The sequence below is a fragment of the Hyla sarda genome, chromosome 6 (assembly GCF_029499605.1).
Source record: "Hyla sarda isolate aHylSar1 chromosome 6, aHylSar1.hap1, whole genome shotgun sequence".
NCBI lineage: Eukaryota > Metazoa > Chordata > Amphibia > Anura > Hylidae > Hyla > Hyla sarda.
In genome coordinates, this window is record NC_079194.1 from 54,471,928 (window position 1) to 54,487,407 (window position 15,480).

General features: G+C 39.8%; 1 non-coding gene across 1 annotated transcript; it reads right to left on the reverse strand.

Moving 5' to 3' along the window:
* Positions 1 to 1,656: 1,656 nt before the first annotated feature.
* LOC130277965 (U2 spliceosomal RNA) lies at positions 1,657 to 1,844 on the reverse strand. Its single transcript, XR_008845651.1, has one exon. It is a non-coding gene; the product is annotated as a U2 spliceosomal RNA (small nuclear RNA).
* Positions 1,845 to 15,480: the final 13,636 nt, after the last annotated feature.

Sequence of the window (15,480 nt, forward strand, 5' to 3'; positions counted from 1 at the left end):
TGGTCACCACCTATCTTGAAAACTTTCCCCCCTCACATATACTAATGTGCCACAAACAGGAAGTGAATATCACCAACCATTCCCATTTTATTAAGGTGTATCCATATAAATGGCCCACCCTGTATATTGATGTGGGACATAGACAACTTTGATAAATCTCCCCCCATAGACTTCTAGGGGATTCTGCACTCCCATTCACACTTCTGAATTTCCGCTTGCGGAAATTTAGAAGTGTGACTGGGAGTGCAGAATCCCCTAGAAGTCTATGGGCTTTAATTTGAGGCAGAATTCTGCCATGTGAATAGACCCTTAACATGTTCATTCAGCAGGCCCATTCACCCTTCAGAATATCCGCCAGGAGAAATTCTGGGCAGATATTCCATATTGATCTAGGCATGCGACAGTGCATGTCCAAGCGGCCAGCGCCAACATATTACTTATTTTTGTGGCTGTTAAAAATGTGTCTGTATTTTTACATGATTTACTATTGTAAACCCGACCTATTTTGTTGGGTTGTATGCCAAAAAGGGGTCACATTGCTCCACAAATTGTGTCTATGCCAGAATTTGCGCCAAAAAAAACCGACCAACTATCCAAATCAAAAAGAAAACTACAGGGCCATTTTGCGCACAACCGCCTTCTCATGACTTACATAGAGCACATTAACGTTAAAAAATGTGGAGGCAATTTGTCTGTGATTTTGCAGAAATTTTTTTACAAATGAAATAAGCCGGAAAAAACACCATGTGAACCTAGCCTATGGCTGGGTTCACAATATGTTTGTAGTGTACGGGTGACGGATCCAGTTGGGAGGTGCGAATACCGGCCGCTACCGTACTCAGCCGGATCCCCATTCATTTCAATGAGCCGACCATAGTCAAACACTGACTCCGATCGGCTCATTAATGCCCCATATACGATTTTTCCACCGGACCTAAAACCGTGGTATACCACGGTTTTAGGTCCAGTTCGAGAACCGTATACGGGTAAAAATGAGCCGATCGGAGCCAGCGTTTGACTCCGGTCGGCTCATTGAAATGAATGGGGATCCGTCTGGGATACGGGAGCGGTTGGTTTACGCTCTTTCCAACGGGATCCTGCATCCGTTCACTACAAAAGTAGTGTGAACCGGCCTTAAGGGTATGGTCGATTGTTCTCAGAGAAGAAAAAAAAAGCACTGCGGTGGTGCTACTGTCACTGATCAGATTTGAAGATTCAGAATCAACTAAATTTATTGACACATCAAATAAAAAAAATAATAAACTATAGAACGTGTCTATCTGGCAAGACACGTTTTAGTAGCTACTCCCTATTTTAATTGCAGGAAAATCTTTACTGCTTTGTGAATATACCCTTATGATTCCAAGCTATCCCTGTTGATCAGACCTACGCAAATAGAATATTTAACCCTTCCAGAACCAAGGTTGATTGAGGCATTTGTAGGACTAGGTTCCTACAATGTAAACTCAGCCTTATGTATAAGTTTACATTGCTCCAGATGTACTAAGGCTGTTGTTCCAAAAATATGGTCTCTATTGTGCCAAAAAACAAAAAAAAATGTAAGTGGGTGATCAAATATTGCAACTCTTTTATGAGTGTTCTTATTCTGTTTTTTTTTTTTAAAAGAGGCACGGCACAGACAAAGTTATAAGTTGTTTATTGTGTACTGTCCCTGAAAATACTGCAATATCAGGTCAATGAATGGAGAGGACAGGGAAGGCCTCTTTTTCCAGCTCCCTGTTTCAAAAATCCATTTAATATATTATACCCACATAGGGGGACCTATCAGATATTAAACTGATCAGAACAGTTACTTGATCTTAGCAAAAAGGCTAAGCAGCTATAAACTCTGTATACTAATTCCTGTGACACATATTTGGTGCTAATTTTGGTGATTATACCTTGAGGAAGGTAGTGTAAAGAAACATGCATAAACAGCAGAATACATGATAAGCAAACATCCCTAAATAATGACCTGAATCTATTAACAAATGTGCAACAAAATAGAACATTCAGTGTGATATTATGCTAAGATAACCACTTGGTAGTCGTAAAACCACAGCTTCCAGTAAGGGCATGTTCACAGGGCAACATTTTTGTGGGAAAATACGCAGAAGAATTCCTTCGCCATTTACTGAACATTACTTTCAATGGGATTCCCTTATCCCATTCAGACATACCTGCCACGAAAATTCCACTTTCAGCATTCCATAGTGTGTCATGTACAGAATTTAATAAGGGGTGCAGTGAGCATTTACACCCCACTGGCGTTTTTACAGATCTGTGGAACAGTGGGTTGTGCAAATAAAAAATGTAATGTTTCATTTTCACGGACCACTGTTCAAAAAAAATCTGTCAGACACCTGTGGGGTGTAAATGTTCACTGCACCCCTTGTTACATTCCGTGAGGGGTGTAGTTTCCAAAATGGAAAATCTAAATTATCCAAAGGGTTTCCCAGGGTTTATACAAAAAATATACAATTTCCCATTAGGGCTTACACCTTCATGGGACTTATTTTCCAAAACTTGGGAACCCTATATATTAAAACGTATGTCTTTAATGTTTCTTTATTAAAACTTTTAACCATGGGGAAAAAATTATAATGATGTGCTTTAAAAATACAGTCAGGAAGCAGATAACATGGAATATATATTCCTCTTTTTCTATATTATGGTTGGATGGTCTCCCAATCAGGGTATATTGTATTTTCCTCCACTCAGGAGTTAAATTCCTGCCTCCAATCCACGTATTGGTATTATTTGTTCTCTGATCCCTAGGCAGCTAATTAAAACACCATGTATTGGCAACCCCCCCCAATGTTTTACTGGCTGCAACCGGCTTTATCAAGGGTCGAGGTGCTAATGTCTCCAATCTCCATGCCCAGGGTTTAAATGTCCTCTGTTTGTAGGCGGGAAATTTCACCGCCATTCACCGTCCAATCAGATCATGCCACATCATGATTAAGATCATTTCCGCTTGTAGGACCAATCACTGCATTATTCGTCACCACTTAGGTGACGCCTGTAGATTTCCGTGATTTCCGATCATGCGCATTGTCTACTAATATTCCAGCGATGCGCATCAATACAAGTTCCGTTCATGCGCATTAGACTTCCCTCTGTCAGTCCAAATCTGCACATAGTATTCCTCCTCTCACCACGTCACTTCCGGTTTCGGTGCGTCCACATGATCAGTCAGCTGATGTCTTTGTTTATGTTTTCCTTCACATGACTCGGGTGTGCAAACACCATCCGAGTCATGTGACCACAGTGCGCAGATCCCAATTGGCCACATTCCAATTAGTAAGATTCTGACTTATTCCAATATAATAAATGTATTCTTAATATATCACTTATAGGTGTCACATTTATCTTATAAGTGTCCAATTGATATTATTATATATTACTTATAACTGTCCAATTTCTCTTAGTTTTTCCTCGGATTTGTTATTTGAGCCAGTGTAGTATACAATGTGGTATATAGAGGGTAGATGACTGCGTCTATTCTCAACAATATTGTTATAATTCAGTTAGATAATAATTTATTAGTAATCAACTTGTGAGATACATTAAATGGAATGGATTAACCATTCCCTAAGGTATTGGGAAGGGAATTGTATCTTAGCCACTTTGGGCCATTTTATTGGATTTAGCCAATATTTCTGGTCTAATTTCCATAATTTGTTTATTTTAATTTATTAATGTTGTTATCCCGTGTCTTATTTGACTGCTTTATTTCTTTTTCCTTTTCCCTTAGTTATCAGCTGTCAAAATCCGTGGTCCTCCATATATGGTAAGTATCTTATATTCATGTGTTCCTCTTATACTTGTGAAATTTTAATATCATTCAAATATAATTCCCGGGGATGGATTCTTGATACATCATTTTTTTTAAATAATTTTTACTACTATTCTCACTTTTTCCTTTGTCTCTACATATTTTCAATTATTCAACCAATTATATTATTGTAGGAATGCTGAGAAGGAGAAACCCTCATTTAGGCCTCTAGGTGACCTACACTGCAATCTGTAGATCCATTTGGCTTCTTTCTTTTGTAGAAAGTTGTCTACATTACCTTTTCTAGGGCCCATTTTTATTTGAGTTATGCCCCACAATTTAAGGGTTTCCATTTTTCCACCATGTTGTTGTCTCACATGTCTTGAAATGGGTGTATCCATACCTGTCTTAATTGTGCTTAGATGTTTCCCCACACGTCTCCTTAATTCTTGTGTGGTCTTACCCACATACGGTGGGGATCAAAAGTTTGGGCACCCCAGGTAAAAATTTGTATTAATGTGCATAAAGAAGCCAAGGAAAGATGAAAATCTCTCCAAAAGTCATCAAATTACAGATTAGAAATTCTTATAATATGTCAAGAAAAGTTAGATTTTATTTCCATCATTTACACTTTCAAAATAACAGAAAACATAAAAATGGTGTCTGCAAAAGTTTGGGCACTCTGCAGAATTTATAGCATGCACTGCCCCCTTTGCAAAGCTGAGACCTGACAGTGTCATGGATTGTTCTCAATCATCATCTGGGAAGACCAGGTGATGTCAATCTTAAACGTTTTAAATGCCCAGACTCATCTGACGTTGCCACAACAATCAGCACCATGGGTTCTTCTAAGCAGTTGTCTAGAAATCTGAAACTGAAAATAATTGACGCTCACAAAACTGGAGAAGGCTATAAGAAGATAGCAAAATGTTTTCAGATGTCAATATCCTCTGTTCGGAATGTAATTTAGAAATGGCAGTCACCAGGAACAGTGGAAGTAAAAGCAAGATCTGGAAGAACAAGACAAATATCAGACAGAACAGCTCGCAGGATTGTGAGAAAAACAATTCAAACCCCACGTTTGACTGCACAATCCCTCCAGAAAGATCTGGCAGATACTTGAGTTGTGGTACACTATTCCACTATAAAGAGATACTTGTACAAATATGGTCTTCATGGAAGAGTCATCAGAAGAAAACCTCTTCTATGTCCTCACCACAAAAATCAGCATTTGAACTTTGCAAATGAACATATAGACAAGCCTGATGCATTTTGTTCTGTGGACCGATGAGGTTAAAATTGAACTTTTTGGCCGGAATGAGAAAAGGTACGTTTGGAGAAGAAGGGGAACAGAATTTAATGAAAAAAACCTTTGTTCAACTTTTAAGCATGAGGGTGGATCAATCATGCTTTGGGGTTGTATTGCAGCCAGTGGCACAGGGAACATCTCAAGAGTAGAAGGAAAATGTCAGCAAATTTTGGATGCTAACTTGATGCCATCTGTGAAAAAGCTGAAGTTAAAGAGAGGATGGCTTCTACAAATGGATAATGACCCTAAACACACCGCAAAATCCACAGGGGATTACATCAAGAGGCATAAACTGAAGGTTTTGCCATGGCCTTCACAATCTCCTGACCTCAACATAATTGAAAATCTATGGATAGACCTTAAAAGAGCAGTGCGTGACAGACAGCCCAGAAATCTCAAAGAACTGGAAGACTTTTGTAAGGAAGAATGGGCAAAGATACCTCAAACAAGAATTGAAAGACTGTGATACTTGCCAAAGGGAATCAACTTCTCAACATAATCAGACCACAGGTGTGCACGTAATGGGTGGCTTCCCTATGTCTATCTCAGGGCTCCGTCTCCTGAGTGTAGTAAACCATATGTATAGAAATAGACATAGACTGGGAATTGCACTTAAAAAGTTCTTTATCTCCAAATTCATCCATGTACAAAACAGTAGAGAGATATACAGAACATAATCACCCGGTGCTCAATAGACTGCTCAGAGGTTATTCCACTCGGTGTCTTCAGAACCTTCCATCCCAGACTTGCTGCTTGCTGGACGGTGTGTTCCTGGCCATGTGGACGCTAATTCTGAGGGGGTGTGGAAACGCTCGCTGGCATGCGAGCTGCTGGACGTTTCAGGAGTCTCCTCCCTTTCTCAACATGCTTGCCAAAGGGGGCAGTACAAGATATTAAAGGGGTATTCCAGGCAAAAACTTTTTTTTATATATCAACTGGCTCCGGAAAGTTAAACACATTTGTAAATTACTTCTATTAAAAAATCTTAATTCTTCCAATAGTTATTAGCTTCTGAAATTTTCTGTCTAACTGCTCAATGATGATGTCAAGTCCCGGGAGCTGTGCATGATGGGAGAATATCCCCATAGGAACTGCACAGCTCCCGGGACGTGACATCATCATTGAGCAGTTAGACAGAAAACAACTCAACTTCAGAAGCTAATAACTATTGGAAGGATTAAGATTTTTTAATAGAAGTAATTTACAAATCTGTTTAACTTTCTGGAGCCAGTTGATATATATAAAAAAGTTTGGGCCTGGAATACCCCTTTAACTCTGCAGGGTGCCCAAACTTTTGCAGACACAATTTTTTTGTTTTCTGTTATTTTGAAAGTGTAAATGATGGAAATAAAATCTGACTTTTGTTGACATATTAAAAAAATGTCTAATGTGTAATTTGATTTTTTTTGGAGACTTCTTTGTGCACATTAATAAAAACTTTTACCTGGGGTGCCCAAACTTTTGATCCCCACTGTATATGAGTGAGGGTATATGTACAGGAAAATACAGAGGGAATTAGCGCTGAAATCCAAGTCCCACCACCTATATCAAGAATCAAAATTTAGACTCACCCGGTGTATGTGGAGTGGTGCCAAAGGCAACTCCCCACTAGCACACACGGGCCCAGATAGCAGTCAAGTCAATCAAAGTAAACGTGGTATCTTCACAAATCCACAATTTTGGAGAGCGCACAGTCCTCCGGGAACATAACATTGCCCGTACATAGACAGTATAAACAAAAAAGGGATAAAAAGTTGACCAGCGCTCAATGAAGTACCACTTTAAGTATGTAGATAAAAGGAATGGTATGCACACTTACTCCACAGTGGGGGATCTAGGTGATCCTTTCACCAAAGATACCCCCTCCAAGACAGCTTGTATCACTCAGCGCCGGGTATGGGTAGCAAGTCACAGCGCCAGGACAGCCAGAGATTCAGGAATTCATTTAATATAGCAACGCGTTTCAAAGGTTAAAATATACCCTCTTCATCAGGCTTACACATAATAATAAAACATCCATTCAATTTATACTCACACATCGTCTCCTCAGACACCGGCATCTTCTGCTCACTTCGTCCCTTCCAGTCTCATGGTCACATGACCGTGGCTACGTAACCATGGCTGTTACGTGGCCGTCACGTAGGTTAATCACTTGCGCCTGCGCTATGACTGAAACCATGTGTCCCAGCCTGGAACGCACAGGTATCGGACATGCGTATCATTGGTGCATGCGCTATAGTTAAACCCGTGCGTCTACACATAGATCTATCCACGCATGCTCTGTAATATCCCCATGCGTCCCAACCTGGAACGCACAAGGAACAGGCATGCGCAGAGAAACTCCCGGTCCGACCTCCATGCGTCTCATTCTGGAACGCAAAGAAGATCGGTATGGGTATATGATATATACATTTCCAACCTGGAGCACAATTGAATTTCCAGGATAAAGGCCTATATTCTAAAGCTTTATTAATGACTTGGCCTTAAATTTAATTGTTTTTGGTTATCCTTATTTTGGAGCGGAAAATTGCCGTTATGTTTGTAGACTAAAATCTAAAACATACATTATAAATACCTATAAAATACTATAAAAATATCATTGTTAAGTTATATAATAAATATAAACACATTATTATGCCATTCTATGAAAGAAAATTAGTAAATAAATATATCATAATATATTATAAATAGTTTTATATATAAAAATATCAATTTCTTATAATAAAAAAATACAAAATACATAGTAACCTTTAAAGGAGTACTCCGAAGCTAACCTTTTATAGGGGAATTGTAGCATGAGGCAAAGTTATATAACATTCTAATATACTCACGTTTTCCATATGGTCTTCTTCCCGGTCTTCTCCTCGCTTTTCTCTCCGTCCGGAAGCTGGGTCTTCTAATGACGCTCGACCTGTATTTCTTCTTGATCCGCCGCCATCTTCGCCCGGTGACTCATCGCTCCCATGAGTCACTGCGGGCTGTGCCGGCCTCCCAGCCCGGAGTCGGCTACTCCCCCAAAGTTAATTTATTCTGCGCATGCACAGTACTACGCAAATAGCGTAGGGCTAATGCTAGGCTCCTATTGCTGCCTACGTTAGCCCTATACTATTTGCGTAGTGCTGCGCCTGCGCTACATAGAATGCACTTCTATATACTGTACACTGCTCCAGCACCCCCTGCTCTCCCTATACCCTGTGCCTCCCTTTAGCCGCTGATCTTGCCCTCTCCCCCAGTATATGATCCGCCCCGCCCGGAAGCCTCAGGTCTCGGGGGCACGCCTGTGTGTTCTCCGGCATTACAGCTGCGCGGACTCTGGGTCCGGGAGGAGGAGGACGGCGGAGGAGCCACAAGTGGAGGCGGTGGTGACAGCAGGGCAGAGCGGCGGGCAACATCCCTCAGTCTCCGGGGTGAGTGACACTACAGACCGGGTTAGGGCGGCACTGACAGCATGCTCGGCCACCGGCAAAACTTTCACAAGTTGTGTGTCAGTGGGAGAGAGAGGAGCCCCCTGCAGGGGAGAAGGGGCAGGTGTGCCAGGTGAGGAGGGGGCACAGCCTGGACCCTGGGGGGCACTACTCTCTGGGGTTGGGGTGCCCAGTGCAAGGAGCAGTGAATTACTTTGCAGAACTGGGGGCAGCATGGGCACTGTTTGCAGGAATGCATTATATATAGTGTGTGTTGTAATGGGGGAGCCCCTTTAACTTTAGGGAGTCTGTAGTGAAGCAGCTTTGTGGGGTCACCCCAAACTCTATAACCCTGCTGTAACATGGATACATGTGTAAGACAGTGGTCTCCCAGCTGTGGACCCACCAGCTGTTGCAAAACTACAACTCCCAGCATGCCCGGACAGCCGGGAAAAGCTGGAGGCACCCTGGTTGGGAAACACTGCGCTAGTGGGCACATGGAAGGAGGGAAACAGCTGTGGGCGTTACTTTATTATAATTTCCTGGGGGGGGGGAGAGGAGGGGGAGAGAGCAATAGCTAACAGGAAGCTGGCGCAGGGAGTCATGGGAAATGTAGTCTTTATGACATGGCTGCTTACTGCTACAGGTGGCAATTACAAGAGAATGGCTGGGCCATGAGCTATCAGATGAAGTAAACTTTTTTTTTTAAGTACCAGCGCTCCGGAGTACTCCTTTAATACACATGTTCTAATGATTCGTTAAGCCCATATGGTTGGAGGGTGTTAAGTCTAAAAATCCAATACATCTCTTTTTGACATAAATTCTTATAATTGTTATTTCCTATTTTTTCCAATGGGGTGATCTTCATGAGTGTAGGATCTTTGTTATGACACTCACTAAAGCAACAGCACTATAGCAAGATTCACCATGATACGGGAGTAGAGGCAGTAAACACCTTCCTACAAAAAGATCCTCTTATGCCTATAAATCAGCGTAACTTTATATTACAGTCTATAAGGTTCATTTTGGACCACAATCACTTTGTCTATGATCACGCCCACTACGTACAGGTTTGCGGTACGGCAATGGGGACAAAATTTGCCCCTTCCCTTGCTACGCAAACCTGTACGTGGGGGCTTTTGAAGATAAATTCATAACTGATAAAATAATAAAATTCTATAAGCGATTTATAGATGATATTATAATTGTGTGGGAAGGATGCAAAGACACATTGAAAGCCTATATTGAAAACATCAATCAAAATAATTGGGGTCTAGAATTTACGTCCCACATCAGCCGTAGATATCGTCTTTCTAGACCTTAGGATCTATATTGAAGACGACTGTATTTGCACCGCCACCCATTTTAAGGAGGTGGATGCGAATAGCTATCTAAATTTTTCCAGTTGCCATAAGGCTTGGAAGACAAATATCCCTTATGACCAGATGAGGCGCATCAGGAGGAATTGTACATCAGATAAAGAATGTCAAAAACAACTATCATTACTACAAAAACGTTTCCTTGAAAAGGGGTATCCGAGACCCCTTGTCAGTGATGCTGTAGATAGAATAACTAATATGAAACAAGAGGATTGTTTTGATAAATTGTCAGAAATAAAAACAAAAAGGACCAAAAATTCTAAAGAATCGGATAATATAGAATCCTTTGACCTAGCTTTCCTAACGAGATATAACATATCTCATAAGGAAATTAAAAGGATATTGGGGAACAGTTGGAATCTAGTTACTGGAGATCCCATTATAGGTCCATCTGTTCCAAAAAAAAAACTGAAATGCATCTTTAGGAGAGCTAAAACTTTAAAAAATATATTAGCCCCCTCCATCCCAAAAAAAACAAAAAGAAAATTAATAGAAAAAAGGTAGGTATCCACAAATAGGTATACAAATGTGGTATGAGTAGATGTAAATGTTGCTCCATCATCTCCAACAAGAGGACTGAGGTTGTTATTCCATTAGAAGAAAAACCATACTATATAAAGGAATATTTAAATTGTGTCAGTGAATTCATTATTTATTTAATCGAGTGTCCATGTAAATACAAATATGTGGGAAGGACCATTAACAGTCTTAGACAACGGATAAACAAGCACCGTTCTAATATAGTTAATGGTTTCCAATTACACAGTGTTTCTAGACACTTTAGTGAGTGTCATAACAAAGATCCTACACTCATGAAGATCACCCCATTGGAAAAAATAGGAAATAAGAATTATAAGAATTTATGTCAAAAAGAGATGTATTGGATTTTTAGACTTAACACCCTCCAACCATATGGGCTTAACGAATCATTAGAACATGTGTATTAAAGGTTACTATGTATTTTGTATTTTTTTTATTATAGGAAATTTATATTTTTATACATAAAACTATTTATAATATATTATGATATATTATAATATTTTATAATATATTTACTAATTTTCTTTCATAGAAATGGCATAATAATGTGTTATTTTTTTTAAATATCACTTAATGATATTTTTATAGTATTTTATAGGTATTTATAATGTATGTTTTAGATTTTAGTCTACAAAGATAACGGCAATTTTCCGCTCCAAAATAAGGATAACCAAAAACAATTAAATTTAAGGCCAAGTCATTAATAAAGCTTTAGAATATAGGCCTTTATCCTGGAAATTCAATTGTGCTCCAGGTTGGAAATGTATATATCATATACCCATACCGATCTTCTTTGCGTTCTAGAATGAGACGCATGGAGGTCGGACCGGGAGTTTCTCTGCGCATGCCTGTTCCTATTGCGTTCCAGGTTGGGATGCATGGGGATATTACAGAGCATGCGTGGATAGATCTATGTGTAGACGCACATACCTGTGCGTTCCAGGCTGGGACGCATGGTTTCAGTCATAGCGCAGGCGCAAGTGATTAACCTAGTTTACGTGATGGCCACGTAACAGCCATGGTTACGTAGCCACGGTCATGTGACCATGAGACTGGAAGGGACGAAGTGAGCGGAAGATGCCGGTGTCTGAGGAGACGCTGTGTGAGTATAAATTGAATGGGTGTTTTATTATTATGTGTAAGCCTGATGAAGAAGGTATATTTTAACCTTTGAAACGCGTTGCTATATTAAATGAATTCCTGAATCTCTGGTTGTCCTGGCGCTGTGACTTGCTACCCATACCCGGCGCTGAGTGATACAAGCTGTCTTGGAGGGGGTATCTTTGGTGAAAGGATCACCTAGATCCCCCACTGTGGAGTAAGTGTGCATACCACTCCTTTTATCTAAATACTTTAAGTGGTACTTCATTGAGCGCTGGTCAACTTTTTATCCCTTTTTTGTTTATACTGTATATGAGTCGACATTCACATTGTGCTCCGTATACTACATTTCTACAACCACAGTTGATGAAGTTCCTAATTGTATAATTTCTTCCATCAACTAGGTTTGTGAATGTTTTAGTTTTTGGTAAATATTTACAGGTCCCACAATGTCCACAAGGGTACGAACCTTCAGGGGGATTCGGTAACCAATCAGTCCTTTCTCCACTTCCTATTTCCTTCTGGTGACTATGGACCAGTAGGTCCTTCAAATTTGGGCCTCTTCTGTATGTTATGCTCGGTCTTGGGCCAATAATTCCTCTCAAATCTTTGTCAGCCTGAAGGATTGGCCCGTATTTTTTCATTATATTCATTATCTGAGACGAGTAAGCGTCATACATACCAATACAACGTATCAGTTTTTCTTGAGATACCTCTGGTTTTTCGTTAAGGAGCTCATTCCTTGGTCTCTGATTTGCCTTATTAAATGCCTTTCTCATATATTTCTTTGGGTATCCCCGTTGTTTAAATCTCAACATTAATTTATTACTTTCCAGCCTGCATTGTTCCTCTTGTGAGCAATTCTGTTTCGCCCTCAAGTACTGCCCAACAGGTATACTTTTACATAAGGGTCCCGGATGCCAACTGTTCCAATGTAATAAACTATTGGTCGCAGTTGGCATCCTAAAGACCGTAGTCTGTATATGGTTGTCCATGTCAATCGACATTGTAAGATCTAAAAAGTTGATCCTTCTGCCCCCAATTTCATGGGTGAATCTCATTCCAATATTGTTGTTATTTAATTTCTCTATAAATTCTAGGAAGGGAGTTGATATGCACTCCCAGAATATTAAGATATCATCCAGATATCTACCCCAAAAAGAAATGTGCTCCGTGTAATGTGCCAAGTCATCACCACCAAAAACAAAATTGTGTTCCCACCACCCCAAAAAAAAAAAAAGAAGATTTGCAAACATGGGTGCAGATGTGGGCCCCATAGCGGTACCTTTTATCTGCCGATAGAAGGTACCAAAAAATAAAAAATAATTGTGCGTAAGTAGAAAGTTAAGTAATTCAGTGACAAATAAATTGTGATAAAAAAAATAATCTACTTTTAGTGTTGAGATAAGTAATAGTTGCTTCAATTCCAAGGTTGTGTTTTTTGTTACTATAAAGTCCCTCCACATCTCAACTGTAGGGTGTGTTCAGTAACTGATTTTTTTGACAGTGTCCTTAGTGTCTCTAAGATGTGATGGTAAAGTGGGGACAAAGGGTGCCAAAATTGTGTCCATATATTTACTGATATTTTAGGTTATATTATAGATACCAGATACTATTGGTCTACCTCATATTGGTGGGTGATTTTTATGTGTCTTTGGGAGGGCATAAAAAGTCGCTATCCTGGGATGTACTATCAGCAGAAACTTGAACTCATCTGTTATAAGGTTTTTCTCTTTGGCTCTTTCAAGGATCACTTTTAGTTCTTTTAGATAGTCCTCTGTTGGGTCTTTTTTCAGGGTCTTGTATGTCTCCACATATTCTAATATGTCCAACACCATTCTTATATAATCGTATCTGTCCAAGAGGACAATATTGCTTCCTTTATGAGATGGCTTTATCACTAGCTCTTCTATTCCTCTCAATTCCTCCAAAGACTTTTGTTCCTCTCTGGACAGGTTAGTGTCACCTTGTTCATAAGGGGTTTTATTTTTTGGATATCTGGTGTAACCATATCCACAAAAGTTTCGATGTTGGAATTCTGGGAGAAGGCTGGAGTCATGGTGGATCTTGGTTTTAAATTTGTAAAGGGGGCTCTCAGATCTGTATCCTCCCCTTCATTTTCTAATTCTAAATCAATTAATGCCTCAAGTGCTACACTTTCTCTAAATCTCAATTCAGTATCCTTATTGTTTCTCTCAGTGTGCCATTTATGTAATGCCAGTTTCCTGGCAAAAAATTTATGTCTTTTACCCATTCAAATTGATCGAATTTAGGGACCGGGGTAAACAACAGGGATTTTTGTACTTTCATCAGGACATGGGAGGACAGATTGAGTATTTGCAATTCATCATCCTTCATTTTAGCCTGATGTTCACTTGAAGTGTTTGACCACTCCTGTGATTCCCTCACATCATCATAGGGGGATGTGGAACCATTGGCATATTCAGAATTGGTGCCTGCCTCTGTTGTCTTAAGCTGGGTTGGGATAATCCGGGTACCTGAATGGTACTCATGGGGTTTGGATGTACCCCTAAAAAAACTGTTCATTGATGATGGGGCACTGAATAGGGGTGTCATCATCCTTTGTACCCCTCGAATCACAATGGTGTTTGGAAAATTCATTACCGGATTTCCAAAGCTCTGTTGTTGTGTGCTTGGGAATTGTCCGTGATATGAGGGACAGACACCAGATTGTTGCAAGGCTCCATTCCCATCTCGGGGACCTCTTTCTCCCCATGTTCCGGTCTTATTTCTTCCTCTGCCTTTAGCGGGGTTTGTATTTTGGTTAGGATGTTTTTTTAGAATTGGGGTAATATTTGATCTATTCCCCTTTCTTTTAGTCCATGTAGAGCTCCCACTGGAGTCCAAAAATCTGTCCTTAGTGTAGGAGCTATCTGGGTCTGTCACTTTAGGTGGTCTATAAATTTTATTCCTACCCCTCGTATATTGATCCTTGTATGTATATACTTTGTTGTTAGCAAAGTCTATGTAGTCCCTAATATATTTGCGGTGTTTGTGTTCTTTGAGTTTGTTTTTAAATGTCTCCAGATTGTTTTGGAGTCTATTTTCCAAATTACTGTATTCAGGGTTTGTGATAAAATTCTGTATTTGACTTATTTCTGCTTTTAATTGTGTATTGGTTTTCTGTAGAAAGGTCCTTTCAGGGAGTTCTCAGTCTGGAGGTTCTCCCAACCTCTTATAAAATTCTCGTCCGATCTTAGGCCTCTGTAAACCAATTTTTGTTGTACATAGGTCTCCAGACTAAAAACCTCCCACCACGATCCAATATATTGTTTGTACGTTTTGGTTAAAGTACGAAAGGCTTGCTGTATATCTACTTGATGTAATGGTAAATTATTCACTGAGAATACATGTGAGGCTTCTGTCAAAAAGTTATCAGCATTAATTGGTTGATTAAGGAAACCGGACATTGCCGTGTATGGATATATCTAGCGCATTTAACCACCAATTAAACAGAATATCAAAATTATCCAAAGGGTTTCCAAGGGTTTATACAAAAAATATCCAATTTCCCATTAGGGCTTACGCCTTCATGGGACTTATTTCCCAAAACTTGGGAACCCTATAATATTAAAACGTATGTCTTTATTGTTTCTTTGTTAAAACTTTTAACAATGGTGAGAAAATTATAATGATGTGCTTTAAAAATACAGTCAGGAAGCAGATAACATGGAATATATATTCCTCTTTTTCTATATTATGGTTGGATGGTCTCTCAATCAGGGTATATTGTATTTTCCTCCACTCAGGAGTTAAATTCCTGCCTCCAATCCATTTATTGGTATTATTTGTTCTCTGATCCCTAGGCAGCTAATTAAAACGCCATGTATTGGCTACCCCCCCCCCCCCCGACGTTTCGCTGGCCGCAACCGGCTTGATCAAGGGTCGAGGTGCTAATGGCTCCACTCTCCATGCCCTGGGTTTAAATGTCCTCTGTTTGTAGGCAGG